Source organism: Rhea pennata, chromosome 1 (genome assembly GCF_028389875.1).
Source record: "Rhea pennata isolate bPtePen1 chromosome 1, bPtePen1.pri, whole genome shotgun sequence".
In the NCBI taxonomy this organism is placed as follows: domain Eukaryota; kingdom Metazoa; phylum Chordata; class Aves; order Rheiformes; family Rheidae; genus Rhea; species Rhea pennata.
The window spans coordinates 119,112,023-119,139,461 of record NC_084663.1 but is presented as its reverse complement, the minus strand read 5'-3'; the positions used below and the strand labels follow the sequence as shown (position 1 = coordinate 119,139,461).

Here is a 27,439-nt window from a genome sequence, read left to right as displayed (position 1 = left end):
ATGGATGCAATGTTGGCACAATATAACAGACAGAACAGGATGGGACAAGCAGCCAGAAGTACTGAAGCCAACATTGCCACTGAAGAAATACATGTGGAATCACAAGCTGAAATATGGAAGCACAATTATTGGGTAAGATTAAATTTGGAAACAAAATGTGAAATAATCAAACCACCTTAAACAGAAATGGAAATTCCCACTTCCTTTACAAACAAAACTTTGCAAGGAAATATAATCAGTAGAAAACAGATAAGTATTTGAATTGTTTTTTAGATAAATACCACGCATCAATTTGATTTCCATAAAAATAAATGACTGCTCAATTCTCTACCTATATTATGAAAAAAACAAAACTGAAATGATACTAAAAACTGAAATGATGCTGAAAATTCTACTGTCTCATTGACTCGGCACTTATTAGGACAGTACGATACAAAGAACTGCATGGGGTGAAATCAAGCACAATTTTAAATTCAGATAATTTGTAAAATATATGTTTGATAAAGAGCTTGCTTTAAGAAGACTTTAAAAGGGGTGAAATAAAATTATAGAGTGAAATATCCACTGACAGGCCACTAGTATTTTTCTCAAGTGTTACAATTCACTACTGCTAGAAAACTAACAGAACAAACTGCTCAAAAAGAAAAAAAAACAGTTGACTATAAGAATCTCTCTATTTTCACAACGATTCATTAAATCCTCAAACAAAATTTCCAACAACGGGGCCAAGCAGAACAACTAACTGTTGTAAATAACATTTGACTTAAACAAAAAAAGAAAAAAAAATACCAGTCCTCAAAGAACTATGATACATGCAACTTCTTCTTTATGTGCACTGTGATGCCCTGGTAACACAACCAGGAATTAAGATGATCCTACAGAGTACAAATACAAATGAAATGAAGAATTCCCTGATCTAAAAACATTATAATCTCAGTGGACTTGATATTGTACAGAAAATTACTCCTAATTGTTCTGTAAAAGGTCCATAATAAAACACTTTGTTTCTTTTAAACCAAACTCAGTCCTAGTAAGTTCTGAAAGTGAAACTGTCCTCCAAACTTAAAGATCCAGTGAAAGTATTATTTAAATATTTGAGTGTAAACTTTTAAAAATATTGGCATCTTTTTCTGTTTTCAATCCAAGAAACATCTTATGTCCGCCCATGATATGGGCAACAGATGGTGGTCTTTGTTTTTAAATTAAAAATTATCTATTATAAACTTTACAGGTTAACATTAAATACAGGGGAAAATATATTCAGAAATTCTATCAGTTGATCTGTCTCAGAGGTACCATGGTTCCTTTATGTATTTCTACAGCTGAAAAAACACGCATAAACTATATATTTTTTTCTCACTAGTGTATTTTCTTAATGCCTAAACTCCATTTCTGCTAGAGAATCAGAGTTAATCTTCCATCTACATAATTTTGAAAATAGAATAATTAAGCATCACATCTGTTTTTGGTTTGGCTGGTCCTGTATAAAGCACAGAAAAAATTATGAAGGACGTATCTTTAGTGTAAATCTACTTTTAAAGACATATTGAACACTCCTATAACAAGAATTCAATGTATATAGGAAGTGATTTGGTACATCAACTTTCTACTCTTAATTTCTGCAAATTTTCTATTTGGCCTGAAAAAAATCTAATTTAATAATAACATGGTGACTGGATTCAAAGTTAAAACAATATTTATATCAGATAGTTTAAAAATATACATTATTATTATAAATTTTAGAGTCTATTACTTTAAAAGGTATTTCCTTTATTTATTTATTTATTTTACACCTCGGCCACAGTTCCCCAACAGCATACTAAATATCTAGCAAATTAGGTATTTTAATAAACTTCACTACAATAATCTGTGTTTTCTTATGTTGCTTAAAACTTGAAAATTCACATACATATAAAAAATCCAATAACATGTTGTTATAGTTTTTATTTTGATTCCATAATATCTTCCGACACTCAGCTCAAAAGATCACAACAAACCTGTGATAAACTGAATAATGCAGTAGACAAAAAAGTAAAAGTAAATAAAAAAGGTCAGAGCTAACAGTACCTAAGTAAATCAGAGTAAAAAAAAAAAATAATAGAGATACAATTAGGCGCAAAAAAACACTTGTAATGCAGATGTTCTGCATCAGCTTTAAACTTCTGGTGCATGCACATTTTTTCTCTCTTAAGAAGAATCCACTAGCAAGATGCTGAGGCTGCAAAATTTCTTGGTCTTCCAAACTGGAGGCAGCCCACCTGGACCAACTCACTCAATTTAATTTTAGCATCACAATCCTAGAGAAGAGACCTGCATGACTTAAAATAAGCAGATTGGATTGTGGAATCACAAAGAAAACTTCTCTTAGCATTGCACTTAGACAAATAACTTCCATTATTCAAGTCAACTTTGTTAGAGTGTCAATACCTGTGACTCACAAGCAGTTTCCTATCTGTTTGGAGTCTGTGTCTAAAAGATCAGTATCCAAATGATTTCCATCTTTATCATTTCTTACTGTCAGTGAAATGGAAACACAAGAGTTCATAGACTTCCGTTGCTGAAAGCAGTCGTACCTATCAACAAAAATAATGTCCAGGATATGATCCTTGATGAAATATCTGACCTTGTCCACATTTCAGACTTTGCCCATGATACCTGCAATCTTACCCTGGTTCAGCTGATAACAGTATATTATGAGTGGTCTGTTGGTATGAGCCAAGAAACATCTACTAACCTGTTAGAAAAAGTAGAGAGGGGAAGAACTGGATAGAACAACACTCATTCAGTTTTAGGAGCCAGTCAGCTATGATAATACGAACTCTTGCATACATCCATAAATTGCAGAAAAGAAGAATGTTCCTAAAGCCCCTGGTGACCAAAGAATTCATTTGGAGAGCTCAGACATTCAGAAAACTAACTGATCTACTAACCAAAGTGAGGGTTCTAGAATCCACAGAAGTCATCACAGGCCTCATCCTGAACTTCTACAGGAGAGAAAAATCTAAGAAACAAGGTCTAGTCAATCATCAGTCTTCCTCGCTAATCACTCTATGCTGAAATGATTACACATTCTGAAGCAGCAAGGGAAGGAAACAAAGTAATAGGAAAAAAAGTATGCCAAGATTACTACGCATCAAGTAAATTACGAGAAGGGATTACAGATTAGGAGTGGGAATAACTACCATAAGAATGTGGCTTACCTGAAGTGTTAGTTCAGGGAATGGGATAACAATATACACTTGAAGAGCCAAAAATATGTATCTGCTCGTGACAAGACTAAATCAGACCTCATCCTAAGGCAGCTACAGAAGGCACTGCACATTTCAGCCTTGAGAGGTGTACCATTTTCTCCTATAGTCATGAATGTTACAGCTCTTTGGAAGTGAAGCTGTTCAGAATTCATTATAATCCATTAGAATTCATCACAATACTAGGAAAACAAAAAATATAAGAATAGCTACTTTTCATTTTTTGTAAATTTACTATCTCCAGAAAGTAACAGCAAAAAAGGCCTTAAGAAAATGTTAAGCGATTGTATGAGGTAACCACTGCAACCATAACCAGAAAAACATTTAAAAGTGGACCAATAGCATAAATACGATAACTGAGAAAAAACTATAACCTCAAAAGAGGCTTATAATCCAAAACTATCTGAAAATATAGACACTGTAAAAATGGATCAACCTATCATAAGAAAGAAGGTGGTGTTTAATTCTTTAAAGAAGTACCTGAATATAGTGCAGGAGGGTAAGTTCAAGGACACATCTCTTTATTCAGTGAGGATGGGAAATACTTCTGGGAAGTATGGGAAACACAGGTTTGTTTTAAATGATTTTTTGGAAGCATCAATTAAATTTGAAGTACTTCAACTGAAGTAAATTAATAACTCAAAGTGGAAAAAATACTTGAAAAGTACTAATACTTGTAGTTATCGGACAGTCTAAACATGAAGTATAGTTATTTTAATGTAAGAAAAATACTGACACAATTTTGCATAATTTTAAAAAATCCAATGCAGTTTCAAAATTCAACTCTTTACCTCATGCCATTTTAGATTCAGTTCTCTCCATCTTGACATCAGTCTACACAACTCAATTAAACAGAACCTCCTCCACGAAAAGTATCATAACGTAATCAAGTGGAGCACCTTTCAACACAAAACAAGGCACAAATATTCAATAATAGACCGTAAAGAGCCAAGGTGTCTGTGCGTGCCACCCCAAGAATAGACCACTACCTCCAAAACAAACTATACAAAGTAGTTCAGTAAGCACTGGAATTTAAACCTCTCTTCTAAACTCTGTGTGTTGTGGTCTTTTAACTTTCGTATCTAAGAAGGTGAAAACTTCAACTAAAGTTTTCCCTGTAGCTGAAACACTGTAAGGTCTATTTTCCAGGTTGACTGTCTGACGTCTAACAAAATTGGAAGTCATGCTATAGCCTTTCCCACAGTCACTTCTTTGGCTACCCATAGAACATATGATACATACTTTACACAGAGTAAAAAATAACCCTAAATATTACAAATCAAATTCGCTTATTAATAAAAGATTACACTAATTCACAGCATTTCATCTTCCTTTTCCAAACATGGAGTGTGACAAACCATAAACCTGTAAGAGGTACTACATTCAATGCTAGATGCAAATAAATATGAACCACAGTCAACTCTGGACTCCAAGCACAACAAACATGTTAGATCTATAGTCCCATAGATGCCAAACAACAAATAAGCAGCATCAAAAAGGTCAGGAACAGCAAAAAGAAACTAACTTCTCTTCTGCACTTACACAGTGAGACTATTCCATAAATATACTCAGACTTGCTACATGTCATTATTTCATCTTTACCAAAATGATTCTTTCCCAGGTGTCTTCCATAAAATCTGCAGCCTTCTCTGACAGTTACCATCAGATAGAGAGAGGCTACATAAAGAGCTGAAGGGAGCTAACACCTTACTGCCAGAAAACAGGGTGCCTTCATACCCTTATCCACATGCATATTTCTGTACCTCTCCTGTGCCAATTCCAGAACTTATTTCAGCTTTCTATGACCCAATTCAGCCCACCACCCCAGAGAGAAAAAAATAAACTAACAGTAGGCACCCTAACCCCAAGATTTTTTTTTCCTTCTAGATCAGCAAGATGATTGGTTCACCAAAAAAAATTATCATAAATGTCAGCATAAAGCAAGTCACAGGATTTCTGTCTTTGAATCTGTGAATTGTTAGATTAGCTCCTGTCTTTTGGGACTGTACCTGAAAATTCCCATGGCAATAAGATACTTTCTTTGCATTTCTGTTCCCTCAACTTATTAAATATACAATCTACTTCTCAAGATATGTACGTGACTCTCTTTGTGCCACTGTCATAGTTCTACCAAAGTATTCTATTTAAGTATACCTATATTGAAGGATGAAAAAGAAGATGAATTCAGACATTGAAATCACAAGACTATAAAAAGAAGTGACATTTCCTTAATATTTCTTCATAGCAACTTGTCCACATTTAACAATTAAAAGCAAGGAAAGGGTGACTGTGACATTTTTTCTGACCATCTGAATTATACAGGCTTGCTACTACACTAAACTTAGCACTTCATAATTGACAAAAGCATCTTCCAGTGCAGCAGCTGATCATGATTTCAGGACACCAAGAGATGGAGAATACTCTATCCAGTAACACAATCTTTGCAAAGCCCTTACAAAAACCGCTTCACTATTGACTGTTCTGCAAGATGAAGCAGAGAAAATGGTGAAAGTCACACCAGCATTCTATTTTCTACTTTTCAGAGTAGAAGCAGTCATGACCTATGTTTGAGAACTCACTGCTCACCTACTGAATAACTGATTTCCTTTAAAATAACTTCTAAGGTCCCCCTATATTCAGGTCTTCTGCATTTGGTTTCCAGGCAGTAACTATTTCCATTGAATGTTTTGGCTGTTTTCTAATAATCTCATCGTCCCCAGTTTCCTACCAATTTGTTTGACTCATCTTAGAGAAGAGGCAGAATTTCGTAGTAGTTGGATAGATTGAAGTGCTGGGAAAACTATGGCATAATGCCATCTAAGTGACAGAAACAATGCAGGACTATATTAGAATTAGTGGCAGCACTGCTTAGGGTTTTTCCGTCACACTACCTGGTGTTGAAGTGTAAACCTTACCAATGCTTTCCTCTGCACAACTCCTTTTATCTCTGCATGCTAATACTTCTTATTCTTCAACATCTTCCCCATAAAGATCATTGATCTGACCACGTCTACACCCTAAATATTTTGAGCGTGTCTTCTCCTCCTCTCCTTTCTGCCTATTCTCTCCTTCCCCATTCTCCTTCTCCTACCCACTCTTTAAGGTATGCAGCAAAGTACAAAGATATTTCATGTCAGTGATACATTTGCCATTGAATGAGAACACACAGGAAAATTCAGCCAGAAAATAGAAGTGTGACCAATATCATTCACCACAGCAGCTCTTCTCATTCCCACTCTCAAAGTTCAAGAGCTTGTGGGCCTATACTACAGACCAAACATGGCAGTTCTTAGTTGTGTATATGGCTGGTTCTTGCTTCAAGACTATTTCCAATCCTCTCAGTGCCACTGCAAAAGAAGGCACCCACTTTCTCACTATTTTTATGTATTCAAATTACTGAATGTTGAAACAGCAAAAGGCTTCTTCAAAGAAAATCCTGTATTAGTTGAGGAACTGTACAGCCCCTCTTCCTTCATGTAAGATTCTTTTTTTTTTTCTGTTTTTTTTTTTGTTTGTTTGTTTTTTTAAATTTGATCCTTCTTCAGAGTCCTAGTCAACCTTAGTTTTCAAAATCCACTTTTGGAAACGTTCTCAGTACTAACAAGCATTATGACACCTCAGCTGCTATGATGAGTGTTGAGTATAGCTCTAAGAAGCAAGTCTGGAAAAAGAAGAGGACTCAGCTCTGCACTGTTTTAATACCCAATCACCTCTGCATTGCTTCAATGTATCTTAAAACAGACAGTGAACAGTGAGCAATAGAGGCCAACAGCTGTGTCTTGGAAACTCTCTATTCAAATGAGCCCACATTTAAGAGAAGTTAGACCTACTCTAGATCTGCCTAAGCATAATAAATGTCAAGCAGCTGTATTTTAGAGTTGAAAACGATCACCTTTTAAGCAACAAGCAAATGCCAACCTGACCTCTAAGTGAACTACTGCTCTACTGAAATACTGTTTTGCCTATTGTCCTTGTGCGCTATATTTAAGAGGACTGCGCTAGAATTTGGAGGTGCATGGACTTCACTCAGCTTGCTCTGGAATGAGGAAAGCTGTGAGAGAACTAGTGAACAAAGGGAAATTACCTGCAACAGCTACTGCAGAACAAACAGCTCCGTTATAAATATCCCACAGTAGTTCCTCCTGTGCACGTATTTTATTATTAAGAATAGCTACTTCAGAAGTTATTCTACAATAACTATTCAGTCAACTTCCCTGTACACAATTGTAAAATATTAAATTCTCTCAAAGTAAAAGTAAATCCTAATCTTAAAAACAACCATATTGTCAAGTTCTGTTCACCAGGGCAATTCACCTAGCCCCCAGAGTCGTGCTTGTGCACTTTCCTAATTGAGTAAGCTAGGAGAAGATGAAGTGCTCAGGTGAGAAAAGATCACCTCTGGGTGCCATCTTTCCTGACAGCTTGCAGGCCTTCACATCATGACATATGAAGTCTGTCACATCATTGGTCATGATGGCATTGGTGGCAGAGAAAAAAGCCAGAAACCTTGAGAAAGACAGGCCAAAAGTAGGTGTCATCAATCACTCTGAAAGCATCATGTCTGTTGTGGCTACCCTTTCTCCTGGATGAAACGCAGCATGAAGTGGCCTATGGACAGGAATTACATGTATGCACTCTATAACTTTTGTGTGGCGAGGTCTGTACTTTCATGTCACTGTGGAAATGCAGTGGGCACATCATATGACAGGGAGAGAGTGTGTACGTACCTCTCCTCAGCCATCTCAGAGGAGCTGGCTGATACATCCCAATTACAAAGACAGACTACCACTGTTTACTATAAGCCTCCTACAACAAGTGAGAAGGACATCTCTAAAATTCATACGTATAAAACCTCTTCAAATGGAAAACAGCAGAGCAAGTTATGATTTAATCCACCGGCAACACTACACAAATCTAAATTTCATTAACATACAAACATTAGTCTTGAGAATCTTGGAATTAAGAAAATTCCGTAAAAGTGAAATTACTTTGTTATAAATGAAGGCCAAAATACTAAAACTCTCAGCTGTATAGCTAACATCCACAAGAAACCTACTCTAATTTTCAAAGTCAAAATTCTAAGCTCCGTAAAAACAGTGTTTCCAAATTTCTATTCGTGAGAAGCAGGCCTTCTAAGAGCAAGTCTACAAAAATCTACAATTATACAAAGCAGTGAGAAGTGAACTTGTGAACAGGCCTTCATGTAGACCAGAAACTTCCACCTAGGTATACACGGGGCTGAAAGAGCATTAAAATTGAAGAATACAGCGCATAGCAGTTAGGAAACATCAGAATATTTACGCAGTTTTAATTCAATGCCTCTATGTAAATAAATAATGATACATTCTAGTTACATGAATACCCTATTTATTTTAAAACACAGAATGGAAGTAGCACTCACTAAATAGGTAACTATATAATAAATCTTATTATTTGCATTGTATTCAACATAATATCCCTTGATACTTCCTCAGACTATGTTCCAAATAAAATTATTAATAGCGACATGCATATTCTATATGGTAGTCATTGTGGTTGTAACTGTGTAATTCAAAAACACGGATTTTTGTGCAATATTCTTAGGAGACTGGATTTTATTTCCATTCTGCAGAAAAACAGAGACACGCATAATAAGGACAAAGGGTACCGTGATTTTAAATTTTTGAGTTTGTATATAAAGCATTTGAAAGACTACAGCAAAGACTAGGAACACGTGCTAGACACATGCTAGTAGATCTCTGGTTTACAGAGCTCCACAGAGGAAAAGCTTTATAGGATGTTAAGGTTCAAGTATTTATGAGAAGTAAACTGAATTAGAGAGGTCTGAAAGCTAAGTTCATTCCTGCTCACAGGCAAAACCAAAGAAGAAAGGGGACTTGATTCTTACTGGACTAAGAATTTATTAAAAAGTAGCACAGCTCTTTCAAGCAATTGGGCACTAACAGAGGAATTATTTTGTAAATCAAAGCAAAGATCCATCCAAATCAGTATCCTTTCTCTGAAACTGGCCAACAGCAGATACCTTGGGAAGAGAACAGGGCAAGCCTATAGCAGTACATGCCAGTCATAGTCTTCTAGTCTCTAGTCCAGGAGTTACAAGCAGCAGAGTCTTTGTGATTAATGTAATGTATTTGATGCATCCTCTTATTCTATGGATTTGCTGAATCACTTTTTGCACGTCAGCTTTCAGCGTCTACAACATGCCATGGCAAAGGGCTCTGCAGCTTATTCACAGGCTGCATTAAGCACCACCTCCTTTGTTACAAACCTGCCGTTTTTATTAGGTGAGCTCTGCTGAATAGTAATAAAAACTAAGACTGCCCTCCTGCAAAGAGGCAATGATACTGACATGATGGAATCAATGAGAAGCTTCACATCAATGATTTTGTTTATTCTACTGTTGGGGGGTTAGTTTGTTTTTATAAGCTCCCTTTTGACACACTGACTTCATGTGATCTTCCAAGAAATGATTTTCTAATATTTAGAGAAGAAACATTCTCCACTGCTTAACTGCATATTCATCAATGTACTTTTTATTTAAACTTTATCTTTTTAGAATATATATTTAATATTCTTCTGAAGTTTTCCTGCCACTTTTAATACCCTCCAAATCTTAGTCATAAACCTGTAGCATGATAAACACCGCTTTAATTCAAGTAATTTGGTTGATGATTCAGCCCAACATAATATTTATGTTATGTCAAATGAAATAAGTGAAACAGAATAGCTGAGCAATCAATACTTAATTATTAAATATTTAATAAACATTATTTTAAAAGGAGTATTAACATTTTCTTACAAACTGAAAACATTTGAAATGTTTATTAAATACTTCAAAAGACCATTGTATAAAGATTAATAGTATTTGTTGGACTAGAAGGGGAGAATATAAACTGAAGATTAGAGAATAGAACAAAGTTACTCCTTTTCTGAGGAAATCAGTGCTGGTGAAAATGTACCAAGATGAGTATGCTGATTTTTTTTCTTTCTTCCTTAATGGTTGTGTTTATTTTACTATTTTATGCAATTATGTCTAAGATTATGCAGTTTATAAGTTTCTCAATTTAAATCCTGCCATTTAAAAAGCGTGAACATAAAGATAGGGGAAAAAGGTATCTACTATTTTATAATGAAGGTGAAAGTTCAGAACAGCTCTTATAATAGAGAGAGGCAAAGAATTAAGTGTGAATATTATCATAAACAAGATTTTAAAATCAAGTGCTTAAGTTCAGCTAGAGAAGCATATTTAATCTAGGTTTAAAACTCACACCTGTCCTTTAATTCCCATTGCAACCTGTGAAAAAAACAAGTATGAACAGGAAACACTGTTTCTGCAGAAAGCTCTGTCAAATTCATTAAGTACAAAAGTGAAAATGAGAAAAATATTTTTTATCTTATCAGTCATAGTAACATCGTAATATAGACAACAGAAATACAGTGACATAAAATTTAAAATGACATGATTTTATGGAGTCATTCCATTAAACGTGCTATAAAAGAAACACTGCGCTTCTATTCCAGAAGGCTTTGTGCAAACTCCTCTTCAAGTACACACAAATTATGATTTATTTTAGTTTTTTAGCTTCTGAAACACAGTGGAAATCATCAAGTTTCCCCATTAAAGGAAAATGCTTGTTTTATTCAAAAGCAATCAGATTTATCTCTGCTATCAGGTTTCTGATATAAGGGTTAACAAAACAGCTGAAAAAATAAAACACCGAAGTAAAAATCAGATGTATCACATGCTACACTTAGCAGTATGCTTTGGACTTTACAGTGAGCCCAACTGGATAAACGGTTGTCAACTATCACTCATCTGACCCAATGGTCTCACAATTGGTTAAGTCCTAAGAGTAAGTGTTAAAATATCAGCATAGTATCTGTTCTTCCGGATTTAAGGTACCAATTAACCTGACTTTAAAAATTGAGAAGCAAAACCAGTTTGTGTGATATTTTCCAAACATTTGGCAACAAATAGTGATAAAATTTAACCATTTACCAGAATTTCAATTCCAACTGAACTCAAAGGATTCCAAACCTGTTAACACCAGGGTTATATTTCGCCAAAACTATGCTCCTAAAAGTAATTTCCACCATTATTAGTAAATGCTAGGTGGTATCAAACCGCAGACATATATTATTACCTATAAGAAAGGGGAGGGGGGGAGAGAAAATAAAACATTTACTCAGTTAAATAATTCATTAACCCTACAGTCAGTTTTACTTAGTTGGACAGAAAGAACGTGAGTATTTATGTGAGGTAAGCCCACAGTTTGGACAACTAAAGACGACAGAGGGAGGGATGGGGGAAGAAGAGGTTTGAAGAAGGTAAACTAATCCATGATTGAACAGGAGAAAAAGCTGGTTTGGAAAGTACCAAAAAGGAAACAGAGGCAGATTTAAGCAACAAAAGTATTTTAAGACCAGATTTCCCAATATTCTTAGGCAGAAATGAAATATAGAACAGAAAAAATCCAGACTCAACAGTTACAGCTGAGTTGAAAAAAAAAGAAAGAAAGAAAAAGGACATGTGAATGCACCTTTTTTAAGGCGAGTGTGTTCTAGAAATAGATTATTATATAGTCACACCATCTACAGATGGTTATTTCAGAAACAGAGGTTACTGCATTTTGGGAAGTACTGGTATCAAAATTGATTTCACTGGTGTTCCTAAAGCTAGGTTTGCTGCCTAAATCTGATTATTTCAGTATATGGCACTTTAATTAGAAAATAAATTAAATTAAATTAAAAATTAAATAAAAATAAAATAGAAAATTTAAAGAGAATAGTTCTCTTCTATGCACACAGCACCCCTTTCTGTTATAAACTATTCCAATTAATTTTTTTAACTAATCTGGTTCTCATATACACACACACACATATATATACACGCACAAACATATATACAGATACACACACACATATATATATATTCACACATACACGCTACACACACAGAGATTTAACAGCAATTAAATCCTTATTTCCGCTTCTGTTCTAAAATCTGTGTCTGTCCGCAGTAAGTGGGAACTGCTGCAGATCATTAAATACTCATTTATCAATGCCTCTCACCAGGCAACACAATGCAGCAGAACTGCACGCAGAAACCACCCTGAACCCCAGCAACAGCAGATAATTAGCATAGCCTACCACTAAAACGACACCATCTGATTGGAAGAGTTAGTCAGCAAGCCGGCCAATCAAAGGGGGCTATGCAAATAGCATGCTTTAGTTGCCAGGGTAGAGCTGCTTTCTATTGTCCAATAGGAAAACAAGCAATAAACAAGAAATGAAATTGAGCTTTGTCACATTTTCGAGTTGCTGTTAACACTTTCAAGTTTAAAGCAAAATTAGCTACATCTACAAAGGATTAGAATCATGTTCTACATTTCGCCCCCAAAGAAAGGGCAGGGCAATGCAGTAATGATACACAGGGATTACAGCTAAGTACTGCATTAGGATTTAAACTTCTCTTTCCACAAAATAGCTCTGCTCCACGAAGGTTTGCAGAATATATTCTTAAGTTCTGAGGTGTTAAAATATCCAAAGAAGAAAGTACTCAAATGCTCTAAAGCACGAGATTTTCCGTTAAAATTCTGCAGAGTGTTTTATACAACAATTATTCTTAAAAAGAGGAAAGTTTTCCTTCAGTGGTGTAGTTAGATCACCTTATAAAATTATGTGGGCTGCTATATGGTATCAGTGCATGCTACTTTTAATGCAAGAACCCCTTTTTCACAGGCACAAAATTTCTGTTTTTAAAACAAGAGGAAAAAGACTGAAAAATCTATTTTATTATTTACTCAACTGACAGAATTCAGATAAATGAGTTTCAGTACCTTTAACCAAACTGAGCCTACAGTAAAGACGGAACATAAGAAACTTAAGTATGATTCAGCTAATTTCTCCCATCAATTACAAAAATTAAACTTATCTAAATTTTTTCAGTGTTTTTATACATGACAGTGTGACTAGATATAGAAATACACTAGATACTGACCATCAATGCTTTAAAGAGTCTGCACACACACACACACACACACACACACACACACGTGTATTTTAAAATTTGCCATCATTTGGACCACTTAAAATGAAGCATCTAAATACAGAGACTAACAGACTTATTCTGGAAGCAACTGCCTCTCTTTAAAAGAAGAATGCAGCTGTGCAGCTTCACTCTATGCGATGCTAGATGAAAGTGATTCTGCACATGTTTTACCTCATTTTCTACAGACTGAGGGTGAGGTGAAAGTGTTACTGCAATTCACTAATCTGAGAAATTTGTTGGGTTTTTTTGCTTTTTAATTTTTTTTTCTCAAGAGCTTGTGAGAACTGTCCCCAACATTGGCACCTGACATGGATCCAGGTAGAGACCAAGTACTGGATATGAAGCAACAGCTGCAGCAACCCATGTTTCTCAAACCTGTCCAAGGATCATTACTCTGTTTTGCCCCCCAGTTATGACTTTCTGACAGTTGCAAACCTGGATCATTTCTAAAGAGGTGAGAGCATGTATTTCTTTAGCAATCTCTACGGCACCCAAAACCAATAAACAGTGCCAATAATTTATGTTCCACAGCTAGAGTCTAAGAGAAATGAAAGTTTTATTGGCTGCCTCATTTAGAAAATTTAACGACTTTAGTTTGAGAATTTGATCAACGGTAAATGTACTAAAAATATTTCCTTGTATGTCCTAAAACATATAAAATTGTCTTAGTACATGCACCCACCCCTCTGACACACACAAAAATCAGTTCAATCTAATATTTACTTCATTTTAGCTATTTAAACTACATTACTGCCTTTTGATTTATGCTGATCTAGCATACCCTGTAACAGTGCAACAGCAATAAGCAAAAGAAGAGCGTTATGTGACCACAGGCTTACAAGATTTTCCAAGCAATCCATCCTGGGCTAATACTTTACAGCAGCAATCCTTCTGCTGGTCTGCTCAACTGTCCTCTCAGAGGAATACTTTTATCAACAGTTAAGTAAATGTTTCTGGTATTGCAATGTCTCCTCTTTTCTCCACCTCCGAAGAGAATATAAATACATTACTTACCATTGTAAGTTTACAGTGCAAAACTAATTTACGACTGGTGACAAACTACATCAAACCACATGATCTGCACAACAGGTGAAAAGCAACAAAAATTTTGTGCCTGAACAACGCCTATAGCTAACAGGGAGAGAGACAGGTACAGTTGTCTAACACCTAAACTTCACTTTTTAGATACAACATGCATTTTCAGCTGAACATAATGTAAGGTTAGCATGTGAATCATTTTTAAAGCTCTCCTTTAATCCATAATACAAATACAAATATATTAAAAGGGAATCTTTTCCTGCTCATAAAAAAACATAAAGGGAAATAGAATAATTCAAGTCATTTCCCATTTGTAGTTACTGAAGCACAAGATATATTTAAACAGTTGGTACAGAAAAAATGGCAAGCATCTACCATATCAATGTACAGCCAGCATGCCAAACCATTAATGTAAGAGCTAAACAAGGGATGAATACATCATGTGCAATAGTCTCACATGATATAAATTATTCAATACCTGACCAAAGAAAACAGCTTTCAGAAGAGAGAGGGAGGATCTGAAAGTACTTTTGTAGTTTAAATAAATGCAAGATTATAAATTGATGTAGAATATCTTTTTATTTTGTAACAAAAAAATTCTAACTCTACAGCACAGTTAAATAACCACATTTATATTCAAACTACTTCACTACATTACATGAATTCAACTTGCATTCTGATGTTTACCATAAAGGTAGATTTCACCTTATACAGTGTTAGAAACGATTTAAAATAAAATAAATTGTAATTATTTTTGAATTTATGCTATGTCCCCTCCTTCTCCTTGCAGAATTTGGATAATGCAAAGCCCTATGGATATTTCAAGTCATCTTTACTGCTTTCAAACTGGCTATCCAACACTTTATTTGGGATTGCTATGTTGGCAAAAAATTAACATACACAGACTTAATTGATGATGTACAACAAAAGCCTTTTGTAGACTGAGATACACAGATAGAAGGGTTTTTGAAAGACAAACTGAATCAGAAAAAAGAATACCACTATAAATTACACCTCTATTATGGGGAATCTGCTGGTGTAATTATTGCAGAGAGTACCTTCAATGGCTGACTTTATAGACAATCTTTAAAAATGTTTATTTCCCTCACGCAGAAGTTTATAGTACATAGCTTGGTAACTAATGGAGCTGTTATTTTGTATTTGGAGACTGTATACTGTATATGTGCACCTCATTAATAATAGAATTTGGGATGGGTGTAACTATTCTCTTTTTAGAAAAAACTCTTAGGTATACACCCATACTTAATCCATATTCTACTTCATAAAAGTAATAAAATTCAAAAAGCTTTTTTTCCTCACTCCGAAGTAAACTGAAAGCACCAGAACTATCTTCTTTTATAAAATATTCACAAGTTTCAAGTTGAAACTAAATTATCTTTCTGTTCTTCGCAATCATTTAATAACTTATATTCTGACCAGTACTTAACAATAGCTGTCTCAAGGCACTCTCCTTCCTTCCCAAGGAACAGCATTTAGATTTCGTAAAGTCACTAAACAACATATTGCCTACTACCAAGCTATAACATTTCCATATCTACTTACTGCTGATTAGAGCACTCCAACTAAAATCAGAAATTATACTCTGCTTTTAGAAGCACAGTGAAACCTCACAATTCCAGAACACACATTTCAGACTGATTTCCTGCCTCTGTAATAATTTCTGTATTTAGTAGACACATCTTTTAAGTAATTACATCTTTTGATTTGTCACATTTCAAAGTACTCATTTTTAGTGAAAAAAAGCTTATGTATGTTTAAATACATACTTGCAACTGCAAGTTTTACAAGCAATACAAGCAATCCGCAAAAGGCAGTGATGCTAGGGCTCATTAATCCAAGCAACAATATGTCCCCAAAGTGCTTGGGGTTCACTGTAAATTGTGTTCACTTGTCTCAAGTAGCACAAATTTTAAAAGAAAAGAAATTAAAAAAAAAATCACTATTTCTTTAGGCTAATACTGTGATCTATGAAAAATATTTTTGAAGTATAATTCATGTTTCTTTCTTCATAGGTTTTAATACTTTTAGTATAAACTAAGCAGTACATACTAAAATAAATTACAATAACTATTAAAATTCCTTTTTTCACACCAGTGATGGTGAGAACACTAGTATTTAAATATCAGAGTTGTGTAAATTGATGAAACTTTAAATTGTCTACATTTTAAACTAAACATCTCTGTAAATCTTATTCCATGGTTACAAAATCTCTGCAAACAGAGACTGAAGTTCATGTTTGCCATGATATGGCCCCTCCTTCTCAGAAAACTCCACCTTCCTCCTCTAGAGATATTATGGAAGAAATACAAGCAAAAGACAACGTGTCCTTACTACCCTGCTTATATTGTAACACGCAGCCTCTCTTTCCAAACTCCGTCTCTGGTTTGTATTACATACCAACTCTCACAACAAGTTACTAAGACAGCAACAGCCTGTCAGCTGCATCTGCAACATCAATATGGGAAGAAAAACAAAGGCAGAAAGCTACATTCTACCTTTACTGCAAAGGGAGAGCAGAAATAGTAAAAATAACCATTCTATTATTCCTAAAGGACATAAGAACTACACCAAGGAAAACGAGACTGGATGTTTAGGCAAGGTTTGGGGTTTGGGTCTTTAGCCTCTACAGACATGCAGAGGGAAAAGAACATTCAATGTAAGGAAAGAGACTTGAATATTTTTAAGGGAATATACTAATGGGACCTAAACTCTAAAATAAATAGTTCTTCGCGGTTCAGCTTAACTCTTAGCTCTGTGAAGTTCAATTCATAGTGTAATTGCCAAAGAAGCCCTAGCCCTGCAGGCGTTAGTTCTTAAGGAGTTCCTGACACAACTGTGCCAGTGGTCTAGTCAGAATATACTTCCACTTCATGAGCATCTGCTGAACATTACATTTACAGGCATCAGACACAATTCTAATGTAGTGCAAAGGAACCGTGATCTCCTACCAGATCATTTTATCTCGGATCTAGGCACTGCAACTGAAGGAAGGTGGAACAGTTATCACAGAATTTCTTTACCTAACAGGTTATGTACCAATGCATCTTAAAGCTTCAACATTATGGAGAATTTCAGTGTGCTCTCAGTAAGGCAAGAAAGTGAAACATAATTTTAACTGATTCAGAAAAACAACCCTCTCCCCCCCCCCTTTTTTTTTGGGGGGGGGGAATAAAAGAAAGTGTATATACAGAACAGGAAACTTCCTAATCCTAGCAGTATTGTAATAAGACGTGTTATCTCTTCAGCCATGCATATCACATACTGTGGAATGAGCCCTCATACAGCACTGCTGTCACAGAAAGAGAGTGGGCTGCACCCCCCTCCACAAGCAAGTATTATACAAAAGACACTCCCTCTCTGTATCTAACATTAGCAAGCAGACTGACACAACAGGAGTAGATCTGTATAGTGAAAGCCACTGGTGCTGAGAAACTGATACCCACAAGTGTTGTGGCAGAAGGCGAGGAGAGTTATTTCAGACTAGTTCCATTCTGCTCCCTTCCAATTCAATAAATGTATATTAATGGTTGATTTACTTCATAGGTACTCCTGAAATGCACCTTTTAGCTTAGCTGCAGCCAAGAGAAAAACAATTTGTTCTCCCCAAGACTGCTCTGCACCACAAGTCTAAACATGGCAAGTGAGGATTGTCAAGAGTTTGTTCCAAAATTGCACTCCTGATCCAAAACAAGGTCTTACAAGATAAAAGCATGGTCTAATGTGCAGATTCTGAAATAATTTCCAGCTTTAAATACATGACATAACTATAAAAGTAACACGAAGTGACGCTGGGAAAATAATCCTTGAAAAAGACTAAGTGAAGAAGGAAAAAATAGGGAAGGAGAGGATGGAAGCCAGGTGGACCAAAATGTATCCGAATTTCCAGGAAGCTGTAAGAAAGCCATGACTCAGCCAAAAGAGAAGAAATACGTCTATAAGATACCATGGGTATAGGCCACAGGCACTTTCTGAGGAGAAAAGATAACCCTAATATTCTTTAGTCCTAACAGATGAATCTTAAAACACTGTCCTGAATTTTTTCACTCAAAGTCAAGTAGCCCAATGCCATTCAAAACATCCACTAAGATATTCAGGGATTCTTAGATGTACTAACGCTAAAGACTGATCGGTTCACAACACAGAGGGGATTCTCCTACAGCTTTATGTGGCACACAGTGGTGGCGATGTCACGTAACCACTGTACACAGCAATACAACACGGCTACACAACTTCTGTAACACAGGACAAAACCATTCTCACATACTGAAACACGTAAGGTCTAGTAGAAGTGACCATGTAAGCAGATACAGTCTAGCGCTATCATGCAAACTTTGAGTTTAAGGACAAGGTGATTCCCCACATCTTGGAGGAGCTCTCGCAACACAAAGCGCCAGTCACAGGAAAAGAAAGCTGAGCAGGCAACTCAGCAAAACCAGGAATTCTGGCATCTCAGTAAGGATATATATCTGGATATTCATCCTCAGTCCAAATGAGTTGAATCACAGACAGCAATTCGGTAATTGTTCGGGAGATCTGTCCTTCCCAAGCCAATCGCTGAAGACTCACTCTGCTTCATGTATGGCTGGCAGCTGCCACAGTCAGGACTTTGGCAAATGCACTCCTGGAGACGTGATGTGTTTGAACAGCATGAGTCTGCACTAGAAAGTAGCTACTAAGGTAAGAGGGAACCATTGAATTAAGCTTTTGTGGGAAAAGATGCTTGAAAAGGGGTACAGCAGGAACGCTGCTGACAGCAGGGGCATAAACCTGAAGCCATAATCGTGGTGTCCAGCACAATCTGTGACTAAGTTCACAAAATTCCAGGCTTGAAAGACTAGTTTCTAAAGAGAAAACAGGGGGAACAAACGAATAGTAGAGGAAGGAAAAATGTAAGTTAATCTTTTCTATTACTCTTATGAAAATGTTGAACTGAAGACTGAGGACAGGATAAAAAGCAGGCAAAAGGTCTGCCCAAGCAATACCTCTGCCTTCTCCAAGTATCCAGACATAGGATACAAGTCTGGCTTGTGGGTCTGGCAAGGGATGGATGGAACTGTCATTGAAGATCTCGTTCAAAAAAAAATGTAGATAAGCTGCAAGAGTGCTCTTGAAACGCTTTTGTCTTTTAAAGATTGTATCAAATTTAATTAGAATGACTCTCTCGCCTTCTAAAAAGGCAATGGCCAACACTACCAGTCTCTCCTACATCCAGGATGGATTATAAGGCAATCCTCAATGTAAAAAAGCCTTCTGTCATCACAGTGATATTGTTTTTGGGGGGGGAGGGGGAAGGGTGAAATATACTCAAAGCACAGTCACTTATGTTCATAAAAGAAGAGTGAGGTAATTTACTATCCTCATCCAGTAGGCTGCCACTGAGCACAACTTTTTAGCAAGTGCATCTAAGTGTTTAAAATCCTTACTAAAAAATGAAAAAAAAAATCACAGAGCAAGATTGTTTATCGTGCTCCAAACCACTGCAGAAAAAATGGAGTTGGTGCAGAATGAGCATAAAAATCCAAACCACCTGCTACTGCTCTGTAGCATCAGTCACTATGCCAAGCAGTGGCAACACATGAAGCTGATATTTGCCAAAGCATCTGGTTTGAAAGCAATATGGTGTTATTCACTGGCATTGCTATACAAGCTAGCACAAAACTGTTTCAAAATGTCAGTCAGTCTCAGACAGGCTCTTGAAGACTCCTGTAGGAATCTGTAGAAATGCCACAATTCCTAATAATTTCAGAAAGCTCTACCTGCACCTTCAACCACAAGACAAGATAGAAGACTTTCCCTTCTTTTTCTTCCTCTTTCACCAAAATATAAGTGGAGACTTTCTATTCAAAACATCCCTAGAAACTAGAGGAAGGACAGAAATGGCACAATTGCCTCTGCCCTTATTTGTGAGAAGGAAACACTGTCTCTTGAGACAGTAGTGGTACTGGTTGAGCTGACATTAGTAAATAATCTGATATTTCAAAATGCCAGCAACATTAAGCTTTATACTTCAAAATGGAAATCATGGAAAGGTGGAGCTGCACAAACTATTGATGAGGAAAAAACATTAAGAGAACTCAAGTATCTACTGAAATAGCATTCTTTATACGCTGATAATTAGTTCGCTGTGGGCTCCACAGTGTAGAGAAGATGGAGAACAATGTAACCTGATCTGTCTTTGTACACAAGCATGTCGCCAAGGCCATGGAGGGACTTCTCCAACAGGCCTATGGCATTGATTAGAGAAAGAAAGCTTAGCCATCTTCCTGTGCTTGAAACACAAGGTTGTCATAGCAATGAAGCTCCCCATCAGCTCCATTTTGACCTCTACGGTCACTATAATCCCTATGGTTTCACTAGCGAGTACCTCAGTAGAGAGCCACTGAACCCATTTACATTTGGCCACAGAATGGTGTCGTTTAACAGACACAGGAACTGCCATGAGTATGGCCTAAAATTTCACTGTAGAAACTTTGAGGGGTTTGTTGCATATGATCTCTTTTTCTTAGAACTTTTCCTAATGGTCCATCTTTACTGTCATGGGTATGACGCTAAAGTAAGTATCTCTTGCATCCTCTGTAAGCCCGAAAAACTTGGGAGGCACCTTGCAGGAGAACGTGAGATTAGTCTTTGGACCACAAAAGTGTGGTCAGAGCAGAGATACATTCCGGGGGCTCACTGCAAACTGACCTTCAGGAGCCAACTACTCTTTCCCCACAAAACGCACAGGATTCAAGAGAGTGGTCCGTCTGCTTCGTTCTGAGGCCAAGAAAAGTGATCTGTGGAAAGCTTCTTGAAACCATCACTGGTGCTTTTGTCTTGCCGAGGATTTAAAGTTCCAACAAACAGAATATTTGGCTAGATTGTGCTCATCATTCAAAAGGGGGCAGCACATGTTCCTATTGTGGGGGGCAGCTTTCCACGCTGGAATGTGACTTTCTAGGCTCCTGCATCCTTTTCTAGTCTATTCTATGTGCCAGCTTTTCTCTTAAAATTGCAAAGTTTCCAATATTCTACTTGAAGATGGAATAAGAAAGAAATTCATTGTGGGATGATCATGATTTTAATGACGGCATAAAGGAAAAATGCTCAAATACATAATCCTAGCATATAAAAGAAATAACAAAATAAACAAATTTGTCTAGACTTATGTGTGCCAAACAAAAATATCATTTTTCTATTAAATTCTACTATGGGAGGAGGAAAAAACTTCAGGTCAACTGAAGTCCTACAAATAGAAAGAAATGGTCACTCTCCCACTTCTCTCCATCCACTCTTATCTTTCACTGGACGTTCTCTTATGTTCCTTCTACCAAGGACAATATAATTACTGTCATTTTTAGAGAGAGCCAAGAAAATATGTTTCTACACATATGGAACAGAGCTTTCAGAAGTCTGCAACACTGCCCAAACTCCTACCAAGATAATACGGAGTTTTATCATTTGGTTAACACAGATGGATGCATAGCTGTGCAAGCAAGGCTTTTGAAAACTCTTAAATAAGAATATACAAACATGTATGTATGTCCCAATCTGTTTCTACTTGCCTTTAATGTGACTGAAAATGCTGCCAAGAATTAATCTGTTTACTGCTATGAAGTATTTTTAATATCTATCTACATAAATGTATATAGCTTGAGGAGCTACTCTAAAATCTAGACTCAATTCCAAAACTAAAAAAGCAAAAGAAAACAGCCCCACCTTCTCTCTTTCTATATATTAGCTTGAGTTTTCTCAGTAAGATGTAGGAAAGATACTCTTCAAAACAAAACAAGAAACTGATATTACCATTCAGCTAGGAGTTTCTTTTAACAGAGCAGTCAACAATTGTTCCTTAATGCTGCTGCTTCATACTCTATTCTGTTTAAACAAAGTAAGGATGAGAAGTAGCTTTCTGAGGAACATTAAGACTCTTCATCCTTCTTCAGCTTCTATATATCCAAAAAGATTGTTATCTGAGGTCAGGTGATCCACTGGGGACACCTAATCCAAAGCATCTTCTCTACTCTAATTCTAATCTCTACTCTAATTCATCAGCAGAATGGGAAATTTGCACCATCTAGAATAAACTCTTTTTTAGTGGAGGTCTAATTTATTCCTAAATTTTGAAGGAATGATCAGAGTCTCAAATAATAAACTTGAGAATCAATAAGTATACCTTGCAAAAAAGATCAATAACTCAGCATAAGCACAAAAACCTCTTCTGTTACCAGACAGATTAGATACTACAGTCATTCCATCTACTTCAATGAGAAACTAAACAGATAAGATTTAATTACTAAAGGCCAAAAGCATGTTAGGCATACAGTTTAATACTTAGAGGTTAACATGCCTGTCCTTTCCCTTGTAACTTCACTAAGGACCCCAGAATGAGCTAGAGAAAAGAGCTCTTCAAAATTAGCATACTCATGCTTCTCTGTGAAGCATCTTATACAGATGCTTCAAATAATTTTCTAAGACATTTCCTCTTTTCAGAAACTGATCAATTCTTGCAGATAGTTAGTATCTTTGAATGGACTTTGATACGGAAAGAAAGAAAAGATCTATCAGAGGTCTCGTTAATCCAAGAAGGTGCAATACCTGTCTAATTACTTGGTCTTTGATGAAATTTAGCCGATTCATTAGATAAGTAACTGTGAAGTTAGATCTTGAAAGAGGAAAACAAATCACTTTGTCTAAGTAGCCTGCTAGATAGACTTGCTCATAAGACACCAATTCACTTCTCCCTAAATTGATCAAAAACCTTAGATAAGAGGGAGATTAACCATGTTCCTAAGAGTTTACTGCAGCTCTTGGAAAGATGAAGCTATTGCTATCTCTTATCAAGGAAAATATGGATTTTGGATGGCAAAAAGATACTGCTACTAAACTCAGATCTTTGAAAGAAGAGTGATACAAAATAAAACAATAAAATATTTTATTAAAATATCCTTAAAACATAACCAAGCTGTAAATCATAAGTATATTTGTGCAAAGCAAGAATTCCGTTCTTTTCCTCATCAGTCTCCCTTCCACTCCTCCTCCAAAAAGGAGATTTTTCAATAGTGTCATATTGACTGTAGATCAGAGTTGTAACACATAAACATCATATTGTTCCCAAGTTGTCTTAACAAACATTGAGTGTTTACACGTGTCCAAGCTGAATACTTGTAGCCAGAATAAGATTTCAAGTAAAAAGATGTCACTGTAAATCTGGCAATGTTTTTAACCCAAATCATTGCTCCAGATGAAGTTAGCTCCCAAATGCTATTTAAATAAACTGCCTTCTATTGAAAAAGTGGAATATTCAGCTAACTCATTTTGGCGGTACTTTTTCTGAACACAGTGTATCGGAAATTTTGCAATTGGATGGCAGCCTATAAAGTCTGGATCTCTCCCAAGAAAGAATGAAGTTTTGCTTCTTGTCTTCCCCTGGAGCTCCACATGCCTCCAGACATACAGAAGAAAAACAAACAAACAGAAAACACAACTAATTTTTGCCTTTCTCAAGATTCAAACAGTTGTTGCCTCAGGCCTTTTGCTACCAATATTTCTGTAGGAATACAAAGCTGAACACAGCATTCTAAGCTTAAGTTGCAGAATCCTCATTTGAAAATTGCCTATTTAATTTGGGTGTGAAACAGCTGCTTTTTCTGAGGAACATCTCTTTTCTTCAGAAAAGTCAGGAAGACCCATAAGGTCCATTAGCTCAGCCCAAGCCACAGAAGGAGAACAATTTTATAGAAAAAAGTTTTCAGAAGATAGAAGAAAGAGAACTTAGTAGAAATCCTAAAGGAAAGTAACACAAAGTTCTCTCAAGCTTTACAAGTGAGAAAGAAGTGAGGGAATATTCCAGGTCAGGCAAAAAGAATTATATAAAGCATTTATACATAACAGATTTAAAAGAGCAGGATTTTCTTTGTTTTGATCAAGAAGGAAAAAAAAAAAAAAAAAAAAAAAAAAAAAAAAAAAAAAAAAAAAAAAACAATATTCTCTAGCAACAGCAGCGATGTCCAAGGGGAAAGAAAAAGGAATTCTACCAGCCCTGCTTTAAAGACATAGCAGGGAAGAGTGGACTGAACAGCTTGGTAAACATGGACCTGAAGCATTTGTGTATGTTTGTACTAGTAAACACAATCATGCTTGTGAAGGCTCCCCAGCACAAGGCCATGATCCGCTCTGTTGGCAGAACGTTAGCGCACCCATTCCAACCAGCGTTCTTCCACAGTACCCCCTGGGAACACTGGGCAGTCACCATGTTCCAGGAATTCTTCCTAACAGGCCACTGTCAGGCAGCCACCCAATTTTGCAGACTAAGACAGTTAACTAGCACCAATGTGTGCTGTTCCGTGTCATCAGCTTCAGTGACTGGGAACGTTCAATTTACTAACAGAAGCAGCCTTTTGGTCTGTGAAATTTTATGCTTAAATCTCCTCTGATTACATCTACTCTTGCGGCTCTTTCGGTGTACTTCACAAATATTTTCTCAGGACAGGTAAGAAACAATCTCCTTGCAAACAGTGAAAATGGCAAAACAAACATACAAGGTTCAATAATTAATTTTTTTTTTTGGTAAAACTCTGGGGAGTGAAGAAGTGTCAAATCTGAGCGTCTAAAAACTGCACTACTTTCTTGAAGATTTTGGCCTGGTGAATTTGTTTTTTTGCAAGACACCTAATTTTAGTAAAGCTAGTGTTTTCACCCAGCAACTGCACAGTGAGATCAAAGGGCAGAGCAATTAGTTAATGCTGAGAATCACTAGGAGCAAAACATATATGCAAAGATCTTCACAGGCCAGTCAAAATTACACAAGATCACCTTATATTTTTTCAGATATTTAATTTACCAAAATCATCTCAATACTATAATCAAAGTTTGCTTTCAACATCTCAATATTCCATTTGATTTTTGAAAAAATAAATTTTGGAGAAAATTCTAATGACATGAACATTCAGCTTAAGAGAAACACTAGCTTTTATACATCATCTGAAATTTAGCAGTAGAAATACACTCAAACTGTATCGTATTTAACTTCATTCAGTTAAATGTCCTTTTATAAACCAACTCCAACTCACCACTACAAACTGTTTACTCTCTTAATTATACAAGAGAAATGTATAACTTTTAATAAGCAAGAGTAAAACGAGTAATCCTTTTTTTGAAATGATCTTCAAAGAGTTAATAAATAGCCTATTTAACGTATCAACATAAAAATGTGTGATCCTATTTAAAATAAAATTATAAATGAAAGTATAATGGAGATCTGTTGTTTTTCACAGGTATTGTGATAGACTTTAGCAAGTGAAGTATTCTGAAGAACAAACTCATTCTTTTATTCCAAGCTAGCATAAAGCCTAACTACAACTAAACATTTTATGTTTAGAATTTTGCTTTTTGGTTTTTTATGCTTATCTCATACATGTCAGTATTCCATAAATACATGAAGGTATCATTTATGAGTTTCAAATATGTTTTTCTATCTGATCAGTCTCGGAGGGGAGGATCTGATCAACCTCTGAGAGCCATTAGTAGCAAATCAGAACTCTAATATGACAGGTGTAGGTAAAATCATACATACTTTTATTAACACATAAAAACCTGCCATTTCAATTCAATCCATCTAAGCATGGAAGAGCACATAAGATGGATAGAAAGTTCCGAAATAGATAAGATACATATATATATACATATATATATATATATATACACACACAAACACACACATACACACATATACATATACATACACACACACACATATATATATATAGCTTATCTATGTGTGTGGTTGCATTCACTTCACTTCTTGGCCTTCTGTAATTATGGCTATCTGTATAGGGAGCTTCATGTATTGCCAGAAATATTTACTTATTCCTTGGGAATGGTGAGAAAGCCCTGAAGCTGTGGACAATAATCGCAGAATTATAATGCTTTTCTGTTCAATGCTTTACTGCCTGCTTAACCAGATAAAATGTCACTTGTGCCCACAAACCAGATGAGAATGAAATCAACTTCACCTTGTTAAATGAGCTTCTTCTTCAAACATTATCCTTTCTGGTGTGAATCATGGCAAAGTACGTATACTTCAGAGGCAGTGGAAATAAGTTCATTGCAAGATACTGACCTCAAAAAGGCAAATGCACAAATACTAAAATTCCCTGAGATATTAGTAAAAATGTTGTGAGATAAGGCAATACGGTTAGATAGTGTACCAAACTTCAGGCTGGATTATCTCTTCACAGACAAAGTGGATTCTATAAAACAATAAAGTAGGTATCAGCTCATAAAAATTTCTTCAGAATCTGGTGAATTTCCTGAAAACAGTCAAAATAAGACTACAAAAAAGTGTCACATCATAAGCCACCAAGCAAAGGAAACCTGGATGAAAAAGAAGCTAATCGGGAATACATGAGAAAGCATGTAGTTGAAAGAACTAGAAATAACCAGTACAAGCGTATCTTAAGAACCTGAGGATACAAGTATGGCATTAAAGGACCCTTAGTAACTAATTTGTTAAAGAAACACAGGCACCAAAATATTGCTGAGGAATATTGCCTTGGTTGATCAATGTATTTTTTGCTGTAAACTATCCACTAATGCCATTGACAGGATAAATGAAAGATCAAAACTGCAAATTTGATGGTTTCATAAAAGCAAATGATTGCCTAACATAAGGATGCTATGTTTTTTCCAGTCATTAATCTAATGGTTGTCCATGACAGCTTATCAACAAACGCATATTTTTGAAAATAAAATGTTAAAATGAAAATCTGAGAACTAAAACTTTCTCAGCTTTAAGGTATTTTCCAAGCTGTAACTATTTTTCTTTTTTTTTTTTTTAAGCACAGAAAATTTTAACTAGACCGACTTAAGACTATGATTGAATTTTATCTAATGACATAAAAGGACTGACAAGTGCTTCCTTAAGTTGTTTTATGGAAATATCCAAGCTAATAAGCATGGGATAGCTGGCTACATATTAGGACATGAGAATCAAAATAAAACCTGGTGAGAGGAACACTTGCTCCTTCACACATACCTAGCCAAAAAACTCCGTAATCAAGTGCCAGCATATCCTGTGTTGTTTCGACAAGCTAGTAACCTA

At 35.9% G+C, this 27,439-nt stretch overlaps 1 protein-coding gene across 2 annotated transcripts in view; it reads right to left on the bottom strand.

The window, feature by feature from the left end:
* Positions 1–27,439, bottom strand: part of DYRK1A (dual specificity tyrosine phosphorylation regulated kinase 1A) — a 93,196-nt gene that overhangs the window by 28,333 nt on the left and 37,424 nt on the right. The gene's annotated exons all lie outside the window — the stretch shown is intronic.